Source organism: Cotesia typhae, unplaced genomic scaffold (genome assembly GCF_013202065.1).
Source record: "Cotesia typhae breed Kobodo isofemale line unplaced genomic scaffold, CoteBio_Ctyphae contig_83, whole genome shotgun sequence".
NCBI classification, from domain to species: Eukaryota; Metazoa; Arthropoda; class Insecta; order Hymenoptera; family Braconidae; genus Cotesia; species Cotesia typhae.
This window is the reverse complement of record NW_027423769.1, coordinates 99,033-115,500: the sequence shown is the minus strand read 5'-3', so window position 1 is coordinate 115,500 and position 16,468 is coordinate 99,033. Positions and strand designations below refer to the sequence as shown.

General features: G+C 30.5%; 1 protein-coding gene across 1 annotated transcript in view; it reads left to right on the top strand.

Moving 5' to 3' along the window:
• The first annotated feature begins 519 nt into the window (after positions 1-519).
• Positions 520-16,468, top strand: part of Kug (FAT atypical cadherin kugelei) — a 98,576-nt gene continuing 82,627 nt past the window's right edge. Inside the window, 1 exon segment of the mRNA XM_074252153.1 lies at positions 520-2,702. The gene's annotated coding sequence lies outside the window, so the exon portion shown is untranslated.

The following is a 16,468-nucleotide window of genomic DNA, read 5'->3' as shown; positions in this document are numbered from 1 at the left end:
AGGGCTGGATCGAAACAACGAGTTGTCGACCAACCGCTTCAGCCTTTTCTCTAATGACTTTTAGCAGCCACTAGAGCCCGTAATTTATTAAGAGACTCTTCCTTGATGACATGAAGAGTACTCTTGTTCAGTGTGTGATGACGCCACCGAAGTTCAGCAGCAATGCGCCGAATTCGGGGCGTGTATGGTGTTTGAGTTGTGTCGTACTCAATCACACACTGAATGCGGGAGACCTGTTTCCGGGACATGTCAATTTTCAAGCCAAGTTGTGAGATGCGCTGTTTCAACCTTGCCTCGATCGAGAGACATTGTCTCTCTCTCGGAAAAGCCGAAACTGCTGCACCATACACAACCTGGCTCACAGTGAGCAGGGTGGAGTCCTCCAGGATGTTTGCACGGAGATCTTCGTTTACCGCGTCAAGCTGTTGTTGGGAGTACGTTATCTTTTTAGATATACTTACTTGCCATCCTACAAAGGGATTGTTGTTGTCCAAGGAGGAACGGCGTCGCTCTTGGTGTAGTTGCGCCGGAAAGGAAAGTCTATTAGACTGCCTTCTGTCCGGCACAAGCGATCTTATATTTCGCCGAAGATGAGCGGCATAATTACGCAGGTGTTTGGGCGTAAAATGCGCTAGCTCCGGATGCATATCACTCCAAAGAGTGTGCATCCGGGCCATATAGCCGCTCACCCCCGGCTCGCTACGTTGGTAGCACACCAAGAGATCGACTCTCAGTTCCTCCGTCCACTTAAAGTAAGTCCTTAAGGCGCCAGGGTCGTCATCATTCATCGGGTCCGGCGTGCTCCTCCCACCTGATGAATGGTCCTCATCCGAAAAGGACCGGTTGTGGGGAGCACTTCTGAGTTGGTATCTTGTGGTAACTCAGTTATTTCCATGCAGTGGGTAGTTGGCCCACTGCACGGGCTACGTCGTTCGCCTACAGACCTGATGTTATGGTCTGCGTTTCCCGCGATGCGCCGCTTGGAGGCCACGTAGCAAGCATCGCTTATTATTATTATTATTATTATTATTATTATTATTATTATTATTATTATTAATTTGAAATACATGTTATAGGTTATAATATATTGAAAGCCATCCGCAATAAGAGTATCATTGTCTCTCATCATCATCAGATATATATTTTGTGTGTAACCTATGTGACCCAAGGTGTATAAGATATAATATACATAGGTAAACTCAACACCTAGTATAATTGCATTTTTGCCTTTTATTTCTTACGTCTTATTTTTATTTAACTTGATTTCCCTGATGGCCTACTTCTTCTCATAATATAATAATACTAATACTTGATACCGGTAAATTATTTAAGATAATGTTGTATTATTTTAAATATTTTACATCCAAGTTACAAACTTTTATTAATTATTATACATACCGTCAACTATAACTAGACAAAATAATCAATTTAATAAATAAAATTTATAATATCTTTAGTTATAATAAGTATATAATAAAAAATAAGACATTAGTAAAAATGATTCAAAGTTAAAAGCTTTTTGTGATTGTGATGCTCTAGGAAGTCTAAAGGTCTAGTAGTAGACTAGTACATATTTTACTTTGATTATTGTATTTTATCAGTGTAGTGTGTGGATGTTTAAGTATTTAGCTTAATAGTATGGGTACGTCGATCCTCGAAAGTTTAAAGGGAGTAGTAAAGTATTAAAGTAAAGCCCTCGAGCATGACCGAACATTTCGACTGGAGAACTAACTCTCTTCTCTTTTCGAGTACTACTTGTTATACTTTTCGATTTACTCGATCTACTTGATTTATTCAATTGATCGACAGCTTTTCTTAAAAATCTACAGAAATTTTCCGTTACCGTTATTTTCTTAACATATTTATTGGAAAAAAAAAAAAAAAATGATAAGAGAATAATATTAATGAATTTGAGGAAGCAAGTTGGTCCCGTATCGATTATTATTTTTTAACTTTTAAACTTTTTTAGTAAGTTAGCAGCATTGAATTGGCGCTAAAAGTCCTGGCGATCACAGTATAGAATGTAGAATGTAAAATATAGAGTGTAGAGGTTTTGTTCTGGAATGGTGTAACGATGGAATACATGAAAACCCAGTTGCTTTTATATAGGAAGAAACGGTAGAGGCTGACGAGGACAAAAACAAAGACAGATAATGAAGGATAGAGAATCAAGGTTCACTTTCTTGTCCTTGTGTACCGAGCACTGAGCACTGAGCACCGAACAACGTGCATCGAGGACCAAGCACCGAACATCCAGTACCAACTTACCAAGTTTAAGTTAAGCGAGTAATATAAATATGACCGAGTGAGTGAGTGAGTGAGATGGAATGAAAGTGATAAAGGGGGCGCAACTGTAGGCTCGGGTTTCTCACCGACTCACCGATTCACCGGCACGACTGCTGACGACTCGAAGCCTCGAAGCCTCGAAGCTCGAACCTCAGCGCTAGCGCTAGACGCTCGACGCTAGACGCGCCAGTTTCGGTTTGCCGCTCACTCGCTACGTATGTCGTTTTTCCTTTTGCGTGATGATATTTTTTTTTTTTTCTTCGTATTAAGTTATAAGTTTTATTTATCAATACAGATTTAGCTTAAGATTTTTAGTGATTCTCAATAGTTTTTGTGCAGTGTATGTGTGTTTTTGTTTCAATATATTAATTAAAAAGTGTGTGTGTTGCTTTATTGGATTACTTTTAACTGGCAAGGTAATTTCATAATAATTAATTATATATCTTAAAATTTATTATAATTAAAAAATTTACTTGGTGAAAATATTATAATAGGAATTAGAATTAAGAGTCAATTGAGTGTATATCAAGGGGGTGATTATTCAAAATAATTATATTTAAAATCTAAAGTTGTTAAAAAAAAAAAAAAAATAATAATAATAATAATAATAATAGAGTAGATGCAGAATAATCGATAGTTTAAATAAGTTTAAGACAACTTATATAGATATTTAAAAGTTTAAACTTTTATCGAGTTTACTAATGAAATGATACTTTTTGTTTATATTTATCTTACAAAATGGACTATAAATTAACATAAAACTGTTTAAATGTAAACAGTTTAAGAGCCCGGAAAATACTCTATACGTTGTAAATTATATAAATACAAATAAAATTAATTTAACAATTTTAAATACTACAAATTGTATAATGCATAGAAGTATGTAATGTGCGAAAAGAGGAGAGAATAAGGGTAGCATGGGGATGGATGTGTTATTTGTTGGTGAGTTTATTCACGCGTGTTATTTATAAACTTTCAGGGTATGAGAGGATATCTATACCTATTTCGAATTAAACGCAAAATGATTAGGCTCGTCAATGAGGATATTCAGATATTCAGATATTCTGATATTCTGATATTCTGATAGTCAAATAGTCAGATATTCAAGTGTGGTTTGTTCCCAATGTCCGCGTTATCAATTCCAATTCATTCGCGTGGATTATTTCGAATTACCTTTTTGGTTTTAAGTAGATAATTATATTATGTTAATTTTTATTCCATTATTAACATACGTCACCCTATTTTAATAAATTAATTAATTTTACTTTAAACGCTTGATTGTGTGTTTGTTAATTTTATGTTAACACACACAATAAATTTTAAAATTTACTCTTAAAGATAATATTATTAATTTATAGAATAAAAATGTTAGAAAATGATATAATAATAGTTTACCATAAGTACATGTATTTTGATTTTTGACTAACTAAACTATATAAACTATATATATTGAATATTGATAGTATGTAGAAGCCTAGGGCGGGAAGGAAAAAAAAAAGGATGGGGGGGGGGGGAATGATAATCGTACTCTCAGCTTCAGCACATAATGACGTCGGTCGGTCTTTTGTCTGAGAACAAACCGGTTTTTAAATTTTTTTATCTTATCCAGCTCAACTCTTATGTTCTCTCATTTTATTCAGCTCGCAACTAAACACATTGCAGATACCAGATACATTATTATATATACAGAGCACCAGACTGAGCTCGTTTCTCATTCCTCGTTCCTTGTTGCTAGCTGTATGTTTTTAGGTTTTTAGTCTTTTAGTCTTTTAGTCTTTAGTCGTTTACTCGAGAAATAAAATTAGATTGAAAGTTCAAGGCACACCACCAGATATATAATAATAATAATAATAATAATAATAATAATAATAATAATAATAATAATAATAATAATAATAATAATAATACGGATGAACCACGCGATATTATATATTCTGTATCTGTAGCAACAAAATCACCTGAATTGTCATTTCATTATTTTCATTTTTTTTTTCTCCAATCATCATTATTCCAGCTACGATATATATTTTTATTTTATTACATATATTTATAGTGATAAATATACATACAATTAATAATTTCTCACGTCGATTGACTGCATGATGTACTTGGGAATAATCGTCGTGATATTTCCCTCGAGATATGTATGTGGATATATATCCATGAATGTCTGTATATAGTATAGGGCGTTGAGAATAGAACATAAAATAGAAAAAAAAAAAAAAAAAAAAAAAAAAAAACAGGTGACCGAGGGGAATATCCATACCAATAAATATGTAAAATAAATTACTTTTGATAGCAAAAAAAAAAAACTTGATAATTATTTTATGCGTAAAAATTTATTGCTGAACTGTAAAATTATTTTTTTAGTAATTTGAATATTTTATTGTCATGTGGATTCACAGATCTGAACAGGTTAACAAAGACTCGTTAATTACAATTTGTTGATGAATTATGTTATGGCGACAGGTGTCGGCCAATGAAAAAATGCTATTTTTATTTACTATTGATGTTTTTTTTTTTTTTTTTTTTTTTTTTTTTTTTTTTTTTTAATGAACATATTAAATCCGATTAAAAAAAATTTTTTTTTAACCATCCAACAATTTGAAAAAAGAAATAAAAGGTTGTGGTCTCTTATTTGCGTGAGATTGTTATTTTTAAAAAATAAAATAAAAAGTTCAAGTTAACATGACTAAAGAAGCCACAACATGCTTTAAATGTCTTCAGACAACTAAATTATCATTTAAAATTCGCGGATGGGTCTAGTTAGGATTAAATTTTGAGAATGTAAGTGGTCTATAAGTCTAATTGGTTTAATAGGTCTATAAGGTCCGTAAGTCTTGATATGTGTGTTGGGTGGTAGTATTTTCGCATTTTTGGGAGTCTGTAAAGCATATTGCAATGTAGCAGAAACAATTTGGAGGTTCAAGTTTCGAGTAGGCTCACGAAATTCAACACCTTGGTTTAGTTGTTTAGTTGGTATAGAGCCGGGTGTATATAAGTATATAGAAGTATATAGTAGTTGGTAACAAACCCGTAGAAGCAAATATAATGTAATGGCGATACTGGTTTGCCTGAAGGAACAACGACCGGCTAAAGCTGACCAGAGCTCTGAGTGAGTGAATGTTAGTGAATGTGAGAGAATGAGTCAGTAGAAAACGACTAAATGTATACATTATATATATATATATATATATATATATATATATATATATATATATATATATATATATATATATATATATATATATATATATATATATATATATATATATATATATATATATATATATGTAGAATATAGATTTTTAGATTATATTAATTAAAAGAAATTACAGAACGAGACAATATTTTTTTAAAAGTATAATAATAGATTTATTGATAAGGGAAAATAACATACAACTGCTCACTAGCCTGGGTGGTATTAGACTAACTTACAAAACTATCCTTTAAAATTACTTGGGCCTCTTGGTCCCTTCTCACCCCCATCTCTAAACAGTATACTTACATACTTCATACACCCTTACTCATTCTCTCACTCGCACTCAAGCTACAATATATTTAAACATCTTACAGAGTAACTATATTTTGATATCTGGCGACAGCATGTTAGAAATACTAGTTACTCATCTAATCCTTAAATTTGCAACCACTTATCCTTGAAACTAAAATAAAAATACTTAAACACCGAATACTTTTACTAAAGTAGAAGCATAGAAAATATTTACAACAAAATATTTTTCCTGCTCCTACATATATATATATATAACAAGTAAATCTAAACTAGACATTGGACGAATAGCCAGGTAGACGTTTATAAACGACCGGCACTAGTAGCAACACCGCGTACACTTAAATATTAACACACACACACACACACACACACACACACATATAAATTTTTGGAGTAAAAGTGTTGGAATCAGCTGGAATTACCTGGAACCACTAGAGGTAGCAAAAGGGAAGAAAAAAAATAGATGTTAAGGTTTATAATAGTAATAGGAAAAAATCTTTTACTCCAATATAATATAATAATAGTAATAATAATAATAATAATAATAATAATAATAATAATAATAATAATACAATAGACTCATAGTGTGAATTCATAGTTGAGGTACTACGTTAATTTTGTCTATAACATTACATACTCTGTAATATAAAATGTCTGAAAGCTGAATCGAGGTCTGATAAACCTCGATAGGGCTGTCTAGCCTTGGTATACCTGCCACTAATTTTCTTGTCCCTACTCATACTATGTGAGATCAGTGTGGCCAGAACGTGCTCTTTTCTTACCCCCACTTTGTAGGACACTCTCGTCTAACTACATTGAAAGCGGTACAAAGTGGGGGTAAAAAAATCGCACGATCTGGCCACACTGTGTGAGATGAATCTGAGAAGAAGATTTATAGAAAAACTTACCCAGAGGTAGAATTTAAAACGATTAAACGGGCCGAAAATCAAACTCTTCTGTTATTATTAAATACTATATTTATTTATTAATAATATTTTTTAAATAAAATATGTATGGTGTATGCTGGATAAAAATATAATAAACGTGATAAGAAACTGACACGAATAAAATTTAAATAAAAAATCAAATTAAGCTTTTAAAAGGTAATAATAAATTTGTTTATGATTATTTTTCTCTCGACTCTTGTGCAATGACAGCTTTGCGGTTCACGGATAACACGAATTTAATACCCACTTCTTTTTGCTTGAGCACTTTTTTACGACTTTGACCTCATATTAAACTTGATACGTACACGAAAAATTTTTTTAGTTAAACATCCACTGTGCTCCGAGACCGAGAATTCATTATTATTTGTTTAACTTTTTATGTACTTAGATTTGTCTTTTGCCAATTAAAAATATCTATCTTAAAAAAATTAATAAAATAAATATATCTACAGAAATGTAAGTTAGGGGTTTAGGGGATGTTGCTTGGATTATGGGCACAGCTGCCGCGACGTTAATAAGCTCTATAATATGGTCTGTGCGGTGGCCCGTAAGTGCACATGCACACAACATACAATCTTATTTTTATATTATATCATTTAATGTTTTGTTTTAAAAATAAATTTTTTTTTTATTTATTTATACAAGCTCTTTGTCTACTTTGTCTACTTAGCCTACTCAATATATAAACACGCGTTAGCTAATTCATTTTTTGTTTAACAGTTAAACAATTATTCGTTTCCACCGTTATTCAATTCATCTCCTCTTCATAAAACATTTATTATTATTATTATTATTATTTAAAATTTTAATTAAATTTTGTTTTATTATATGTTAAATAGTATTTAACTAAAATACTTGATTATTCATATTATAATATTGTCTAGTTTATTCGCTATTCATTATTCTCTATTCTCTGTATGCTGTCTGAAATTGTCGAGTTACTTTCTATAATATAATCAAAGTAAAGACAAAAGTAAAGAGTACGTATATATGATAGATACATTCATATATATATATATATATATATATATATATATATATATATATATATATATATATATATATATATATATATATATATATATATATATATACATATATAATATACACTGACGATGTAAGACATGCGAGAAATGAAAGTATAAATATAATGTAATAATGTTGAATAAACATTAATATAATTCCAACTATTATAAATAACTTTATAGACTCCATATAATTATTATTTCTGATTACTAAAAATAAAATAATGACCAAAAAATATTTATAATATATATAGTTCACCATAGATGGGTATGGGTATGGGGGTTAGAGAATAGCTTTGGTAGAATAAACCGCAGCAATCTAGCGTCATTACTACCATTACGGAGCTCGTTAGTCTCATTTATATTCACTCTCAAAAGTTATAATGCACCAGATATATAGTTATAAATATATAACAATGTGGATCTGTAATGTATGCATATATGGATACATATGTGAAAGTTCAAGTGTTTTGGAAACAACTCTTTACATTCTTCTTCGCTTAAAACTATATTTCTCTGCTGTATAAAAATAATAATAATAATAACAACAGATAAATACTAAATAATTTTCCATTGGCTTTTTTTAATTTTCAATTTTTCTTATAAAATTATTATCGTTGCTATGATTATTATTAGTTTAAATGTTTAATAATTATTTAAAAAAAAATAAGAATAATATAATCCTCATTTTTATTCGTTGGTGATTCTCCGATGAATAAATACCGAAGTAGAGTATACCGTACCCTAGTTTACTGTTTTATTCGTTTACTGATGGTATTAGTTTGCTCGTGTGCAATGAATTTACCTATATATGTATATATTAAAATGCTATATACATACAGGGAAGCAAAGTCGTTTCAATCGAGGATTCAACCAAGTAAATGGCCTCATTCGTAGTAAGATAATATCGAGCCCATAGTTTAAACTTCAAAGGTCTCTCTCATTTTCTTTTCTTTACTTTTTTTATTTTTTTATTCGTTATTCTCTGTCTTTTAGTCTCTCCTGTCTCTGTATCTCCTCTCGCCTAGAGCGTCGATCAGACAGAAGCTACATCGCTGCCAGCTATGATTTTCATTCTCATTCTTATTATTTATTATTATTATCATTTTCCTTATTCGTATTATATTTTTTTCATTCACCCACATCTTTATCCTTATCTTTCCTTATCTTAAATTTTTTTTTTTATACTTGATAACTTTCAAGCTTCATTATTTTCACAATATTTTATCCATTTCATTATCTATCAGATTTTTATCAATAATCGGTGTCAAATATATTATTTTATATTTTTCACGGTTATAAAATTTATTTATTAATATTTAACCATTTAAAAAAAAGAAAAAAAATATTAAATTATAATACAGTGGAGGATTCTTGTAGAGAATTTAGCTCCATTGAGAATCACCCCAGTACAATAATATAATATTACTTGCCCTTATGTCGTGTTGTACATATAATACATATAATACCATTGTGCTTGAGTGAAGGTCGTGAGCAAGTTTTTCCTCTATCAAAAATACATATTATAATATATAGCATAGACTAGTTGAACTAAGCAAGACCACACGGTTTTGCCCATCGAATTACAAATTCTCTCCTTTACTCTGTCGAAAAGATCACGTCGATTTATATATATATATATATATACATGTGTGTAATAGTTGTACGTGGTTCAGTTTAGTTATACATATACATATATATTCGATTCGACCAGTTGTCGCCGTATGTTGTCGAGGGTGTCGCGTTTATTGCGTGCTACTGCGATCTACCCTAGATATCGGGCTTTGGCTTTGCCTTATTATGAGGGATCAGATGCCTATTATTGATATATATATATATATATATATATATATATATATATATATATATATATATATATATATATATATATGTATATATCTACACCAATGTGTTTTGCAGACGATGATTCATCCAAAGGTACCCTCTCATCGGTAGTAAACAACATTGTACATTGAGTATACCAAAGATCGTTTTTCATTTTCACATTTTCCTCCCTTTATCCTTAATATTCAACCCTGCTGTTGCTGCTGCTGCTGCTGATATTATTATATATATTATAATACCAAGATCAATATTGCTAGATTTATGAATGGAAATTTAGCTCTCTATACTTGGAAAATCCCCCAGTCAAATCTTATTTTTAACGATGTACTTTTGCTTCTGATAGTAATGTTTTTTCTTTTTTTCTCTATATTATTTATTACACTATTATATTCTACCAGCTGTTGTTATCATTTTATTTATAAATATTATTCAATAGTTAGTAGTTGTTTACGTATAAATAATGAATAATAATTAAAAAATATATTTTATTATTTTATTATACTCAAAGATCTATTATATAGATTTATAAGCCATCTACTTTTTATGTTATTTTTAATATATAAATGGCGTCTTGATTTTCTTTAACGTCTTATCTTATCACTGAATATATTTGCTGATTTTTTTTTTTTTTTTTTTTTTTTTTTATCGAAACTTTTTTCTATATATAATTATACAAAATATGTGACACATCTTGCGTTAACTTTTACTGTTATTATTGTCTGGATCAAGCTTAAAAATTTTTAATCGACTTTATCATTTAGATTAGAATTTGAATGAAAAATAAATATTAACTCTAATGATAGAGATCGAATGTCAGATCGTTTATTTATAAGTATAGATAAAGTATGTATATGTTAATAGATAATTTTTAAGTTACTGAAAATAATATTTTTCTTTAGAAAAAAAAAAAAAAAATCTATAAATCGAAAAATCGAAAAATCGAAAAATCCAAAAATCCAAAAAGTTGTAAAGAAGCGCAAATAACTTATGCTACTACTAGTAATTAAGTAACTTTAGCAAAGGTAACATATGTACCAGTCAATTCGGTGAATTCTAATCTTTTAGAAGTTGGCAAGTTCTTACGATGTCGGAGTTTAAACTCAGCTCCGTATAGGATCATAAACTTTTATCTATAATTTTCATTACTGTTAGCTGTAAGCTTAAAGTCACCGATTTTAATAAAATAACTATTTTATTTTTAATGATAATAATATTTCATTGGAATTTAATTCGAAAAATAAAGATAATTGATGGAATTTTAAATATGGTGGAAAATAATTTAAGTTATAAAATTAATAAAAACAAATTGAGCGCGCGAGCATGTGGTATAGCAGCGGTAGCCGTAGTGCTAGTGGTATGTAATTCATAAAATATTCAAACGTAAAACGCGTTCACTACGCATCAGGCATACAAAATTTCTTCTTTTACTCTTATCTGTGGAGGTTTTATTAAAATAACATTCTGAGAAAAACAATATATATATTTTTAAAAAATTCAAAATTTAGAGAGTCACGTATATGATAAACTTGTATATTTTTTTTTTATTTATGAAAAATTGTTTATTATTCATTAAATCAAGATTTATCAAAAATAATGAGTTATATACAGGGTGTCTCAGAAGTCGTGAGCCACCGGACAGGGTGTGGTAGAAAATTGGATTCTGAATAGAAAAGTCCTTTACCATTTTTCAATCAGACCCATAGAAAAATTACTACAAATTTATGAAAATAGACCAATGAGGAGCGCGGTTTAGCGGCAGAACGGTAGGCGCAAGAGCGAGCGAGTGGAAGCGCGACAGGCAATGAGTGCGCGCTCGCTTGCACACGTGTGATATCATTGCTCAGTTATAGCGGGATGCCCGCATGCAATAATAATGATCAATGATACTCCTGTAAATAAAAAAAAATTAATATTAGAAAAATCATCCCATAGACAGCCCCATAAAATAAAAAATGTGCGATTTTTTGATAATTAAAACTCAAATTTTCGGTGTCACCGAAAAATGAAAAAAAAAAAGCCAACAGTCATATTCGATGATACCCCTGTAATTAAAAAAAAAAAGAAAAGTTATAAAAGTACCCCATACACTCTGAGATACAGCCCCATAAAGCCAAAAATTTGCGATTATTTAATGATGAAATTCAAATGATCAATGTGCACTTGAAGTTAAAAAAAAAAGCAATAAAAATAATCAGTGACACTACTGTAGACCAAAAAATTGAAAAAAAAAAAAACTACCTCATAGACACTGAGATACACCCCCATAAAGCTGCGATTTCTCCATTATTTGTGAAGTTAAGTTGAAATTCTCGGTGTCAACTCGGAATAACTCAAAGAAAATTATCTTTCTTTCCAGTTTAACCTTTTTTATGAATTAAAAATCAAAATTTTGGAATCCACCCCATAAACACCGAGAGGCAACCCCACAATGCCACAATTGTTCGATTTTTTATTGATTTAAATTGAAATTCTCGGTGTCTACTCAAAATAAGTAAAAGAAAATTATTGTACTTTTTAATGTTATCTCTGTTATAAAATAATAAATCAAAATTTTAGAATCCACCCCACAGACACCGAGATACATCCCCATACAGTCGCTATTTGTCGATTTTTAATTGACTTAAATTGAAATTCTCGGTGTCCACTTAAAATAAAGAGCATAAACTCATTCCACTTTCCAATTTACTCTTTTTAATAAATGAAAATATCAAAATTCAAGAATTCACCCCATAGACCCCAAGATACGCCTCCATAAAGCCGCGATTTATCGATTTTTTGTGGATTGATATCGAAATTTTCGGTGTCATATGAAAATTTGAATTTTAATTATTGAAAAATCGCGAATTGTTGGCTTTATTTGGATGTTTGTTAGTGTCTATGCGGTGGATTTTCAAGAGTTAAGTTTTTTTATGTTTTTAAGGGTGTAATTTAAAAGTACAATAGGTTTCTCTTGTTGTTGTTAAATGGACACCAAGAATTTCAATTTCAATTACTAACAAATCACAAATTAGCGGATTTATGGGGTCCTATCTCGCCGTTAATGGGGTGTTTTTTTCAAATCTTATTTTTTTTTTGCTTACAAGAGTATATCTGAAAATGAGTTTTCATACTTTTCATTTATTTTCAACGGACACCGAGAAGTAGCATTTTAATTACTAAAAAATCAGAAATTTTCAGCTTAATGGGATCATAATTCGGAGTTTGCGGGGTGGTTTTTTAAATAATAATTTTTTTCGATACACAGGAGTTTAATCGATAAGTACAAAAGGTTTCTTTTGTTGATTTTCAATGGGCACCAATAATTTGAATTTTAATTTCTAAGCAATCCCGATTTTTGTGCGTTATCAAGTCATCTTTCGGTATCTATGGGGTGTTTTTACAATTTTTTAAATTTGTCTGATGGTCAAAAGTACCACTGATAATTTTGATTGGTATTTTTTTTTCTATTTCGAATGCACTGTGAATATTTTAATTTTTATGTTAAATAATCCCGAAATACTCGGCTTTATTAGGCTGTATCTTAGTGTCTATGGGGTGGTTTTTGTAATTTTTAATTTTTTTCTGATTGTTATGGGTATAGTTAACTATTAGTCCTAGATTTTTATTTGAAATTTTGAGTAGTCGTCGAAAATTTCTATTTTAATTATTGAAATATCGCACAATTTTTGGCTTTATGGGACTGTATCTCCCTGTCTATAGGGTAGTTTTTTATTTTTAAAAATTTTCTTCACCTACTGTAGTGTCACTGATTATTTTTATTGCTTTTTTTTTTTTTTCACTTCAAGTGCACTCTGATCATTTGAATTTCATTATTAAATAATCGCGAATTTTCGGCTTTACGGGGCTGTATCTCCCTGTCTATGGGGTAGTTTTTTATTTTTTTTCAATTTTTTTGGTCTACAGTAGTGTCACTGATTATTTTTATTGCTTTTTTTTTTAACTTCAAGTGCACACTGATCATTTGAATTTCATCATTAAATAATCGCAAATTTTTGGCTTTATGGGGCTGTATCTCAGAGTGTATGGGGTACTTTTATAACTTTTCTTTTTTTTTTTTTTTTAATTACAGGGGTATCATCGAATATGACTGTTGGCTTTTTTTTTCATTTTTCGGTGACACCGAAAATTTGAGTTTTAATTATCAAAAAATCGCACATTTTTTATTTTATGGGGCTGTCTATGGGATGATTTTTCTAATATTAATTTTTTTTTATTTACAGGAGTATCATTGATCATTATTATTGCATGCGGGCATCCCGCTATAACTGAGCAATGATATCACACGTGTGCAAGCGAGCGCGCACTCATTGCCTGTCGCGCTTCCACTCGCTCGCTCTTGCGCCTACCGTTCTGCCGCTAAACCGCGCTCCTCATTGGTCTATTTTCATAAATTTGTAGTAATTTTTCTATGGGTCTGATCGAAAAATGGTAAAGGACTTTTCTATTCAGAATCCAATTTTCTACCACACCCTGTCCGGTGGCTCACGACTTCTGAGACACCCTGTATAAATAACTTTAAATTAAAATGGATAAAAAAATGATAAAAATATAAAAGTTGGTTATGTTAGCGTGCAAGGGAATTTATTTGCCAAGAGATCAAACTCGATATAGTTTGATTCTTTGAAGTAGAAAAGAGCATAAGGCAGACTAAGACCCTTTAGAATTTTTTCTCTTATTTCTTAAATAAATATACATATTCAAAAATTGTCCCGTATATTTTATTAAATTTTTTTTATTTATTGATATTGGTAGTTATATAGCAATTGAGGGAGTAAAAGATGAAAAGATGAAAAGGCGTTGTTCTGTTAGGTGACGCGATTCTTTTACTCTATGTTAATAAAAACGGTGAATAACTGGTATTTTATAAATCCCTTCCCCTTGATGACTCAATCGAATATTAGGCAAGGATGAAAATTTTTTACCTGTAGATAAAAAAAAATCAAAAAAATGAAATGAGTAGTTGAGTATGAGGTATTGCTCGAAATAAAGTACATGAAAGATGTTAAAAATCATGCCATTATTATTAGTCTACTTTTGACGTTTTAAAAATTATAAATAAATTTAAAAAAAATTACGTGTGAGCTAAACTCACTCTTTAATTAATATACTAGACAAGGGATTCTTGGATTATTGTAAGATTGTACAGTTGTTGGGTTGTTGGGTAGATCTTCTGAATCCCTGGATACCTTTTCCGCCGACGAAAACCGCACTGCGCGACTTCCGGCAGTTCTTACGCCTTGTTCCCCGCCTCGTTTCTCTTTCCGCAATCTCTTGGTTTATTTATTTTATTTACCAAGTTTACTTAAACTCTGATTCACCTGGTATGGTCTAAAATTTTTAAAAATCAAACCCCTGAGAAATTTTTTTTTTTTTTTTTTTTTTTTTTTTTTTATATCTGATATATCTGCTATATTTTGTGTTACGTGCAAAAGGTTGCCAACCTCACCAAGTAAAGTACTACACACTTGATACGTTTAGACGTATAGTAAAGTATAGAATGTACATAGCAGCAGCAGCAGCAGCAGCAGCAGCAGCAGCAGCAGCAGCACCGATATATAATGGGTTTTGTTAAACTTTTACTTGTATTGAGACTCTAACGTTGAAGGTATATTACATGTTATACATATTATGGTGGCTATAAGTTTCTTTTGGTACCATTGGTACTCTTGGCTTTTCTGACCTTCCCCATTGCCGACAATCACGTGGACGGTGTACTGTCTACCTTGAAATATCAAATATTCCGCTATATGCAATACATACAACCAAAGTATATTCGCTTTGTATGTAGTGAGTAGTAGAGTGCAACAGTGGCGTAACCAGCACTTTTACTCCACTTGTATTACCAACTATGACTCGCACACTCCACTCGACAGTTTCAAGAATTCCACGGTAAATATATACCATCAAATAACCAACCAACTAACCAACAACAATAATAATATTCTTTTTTTTTTACTTATAAACCGAGTGTGATACAAGCTGAGTAGAGCCGGGAGGATTTCAAGAGATAAGAATGGAATACTCAAGTTGACGCTTGACTCTACAATGCTATATGCTGTTGATGTGTTAGTAAAATATTGCGAATATTTTTGTTTTATAAACTACCGTCATTTATTAAATTTTTTTATAAAATATTTCTTAAATATTTATGGAACGATTATTCTAAAGTAACTACAAGATCAAGTTAGTACATGTACGCATAATATATATATATTTATATCAGATAGTCTAATGAGACTTCTTGAAGGTAAATTTGCCCCGAAGCTCACCATTATAATGGTTCTAATGAGGAATGGTTTTAATGGTTCTAATGAACCATTAAACCAGCACATAGTAGAGCATAATATAACACACAACTGTTGAAATATTAATATTAATATTAAATTGAGAAAGCGCAGAAAGCTTTACCAAAGTTTATCCGAGTATTTGTTAATGATTCATCATAATATATTGTTGTTATTATTATTATTATTATTATTATTATTATTATTATTATTATTATTATTATTGTCTGTCGATGTACAATACCTACAAATTATTGCAAGTATTAATGAATTAATTAGTTTTCTTACTCAACTATTTGATATTGCTTAGATAGAGCCTTATAGGGTGTAAACTTTACGGTAATTTTGATTTTTAATTAAACTTTATTTCTCTTTCACCCTCACGGTATTTAACTTTACTAGTAGTATATCTATATCTATATTACAAGTGTCTGTAGAGCTGGAAGGTGAAAACGGTGTGATAATCGAGAGAGCTTTAATCGTCTGTCAGATCGATTTACATGAATTTTATTCTACTATACTACAAGTATGAGTCAGGAAATTGTGACTCTATATAGCTTTAAGATA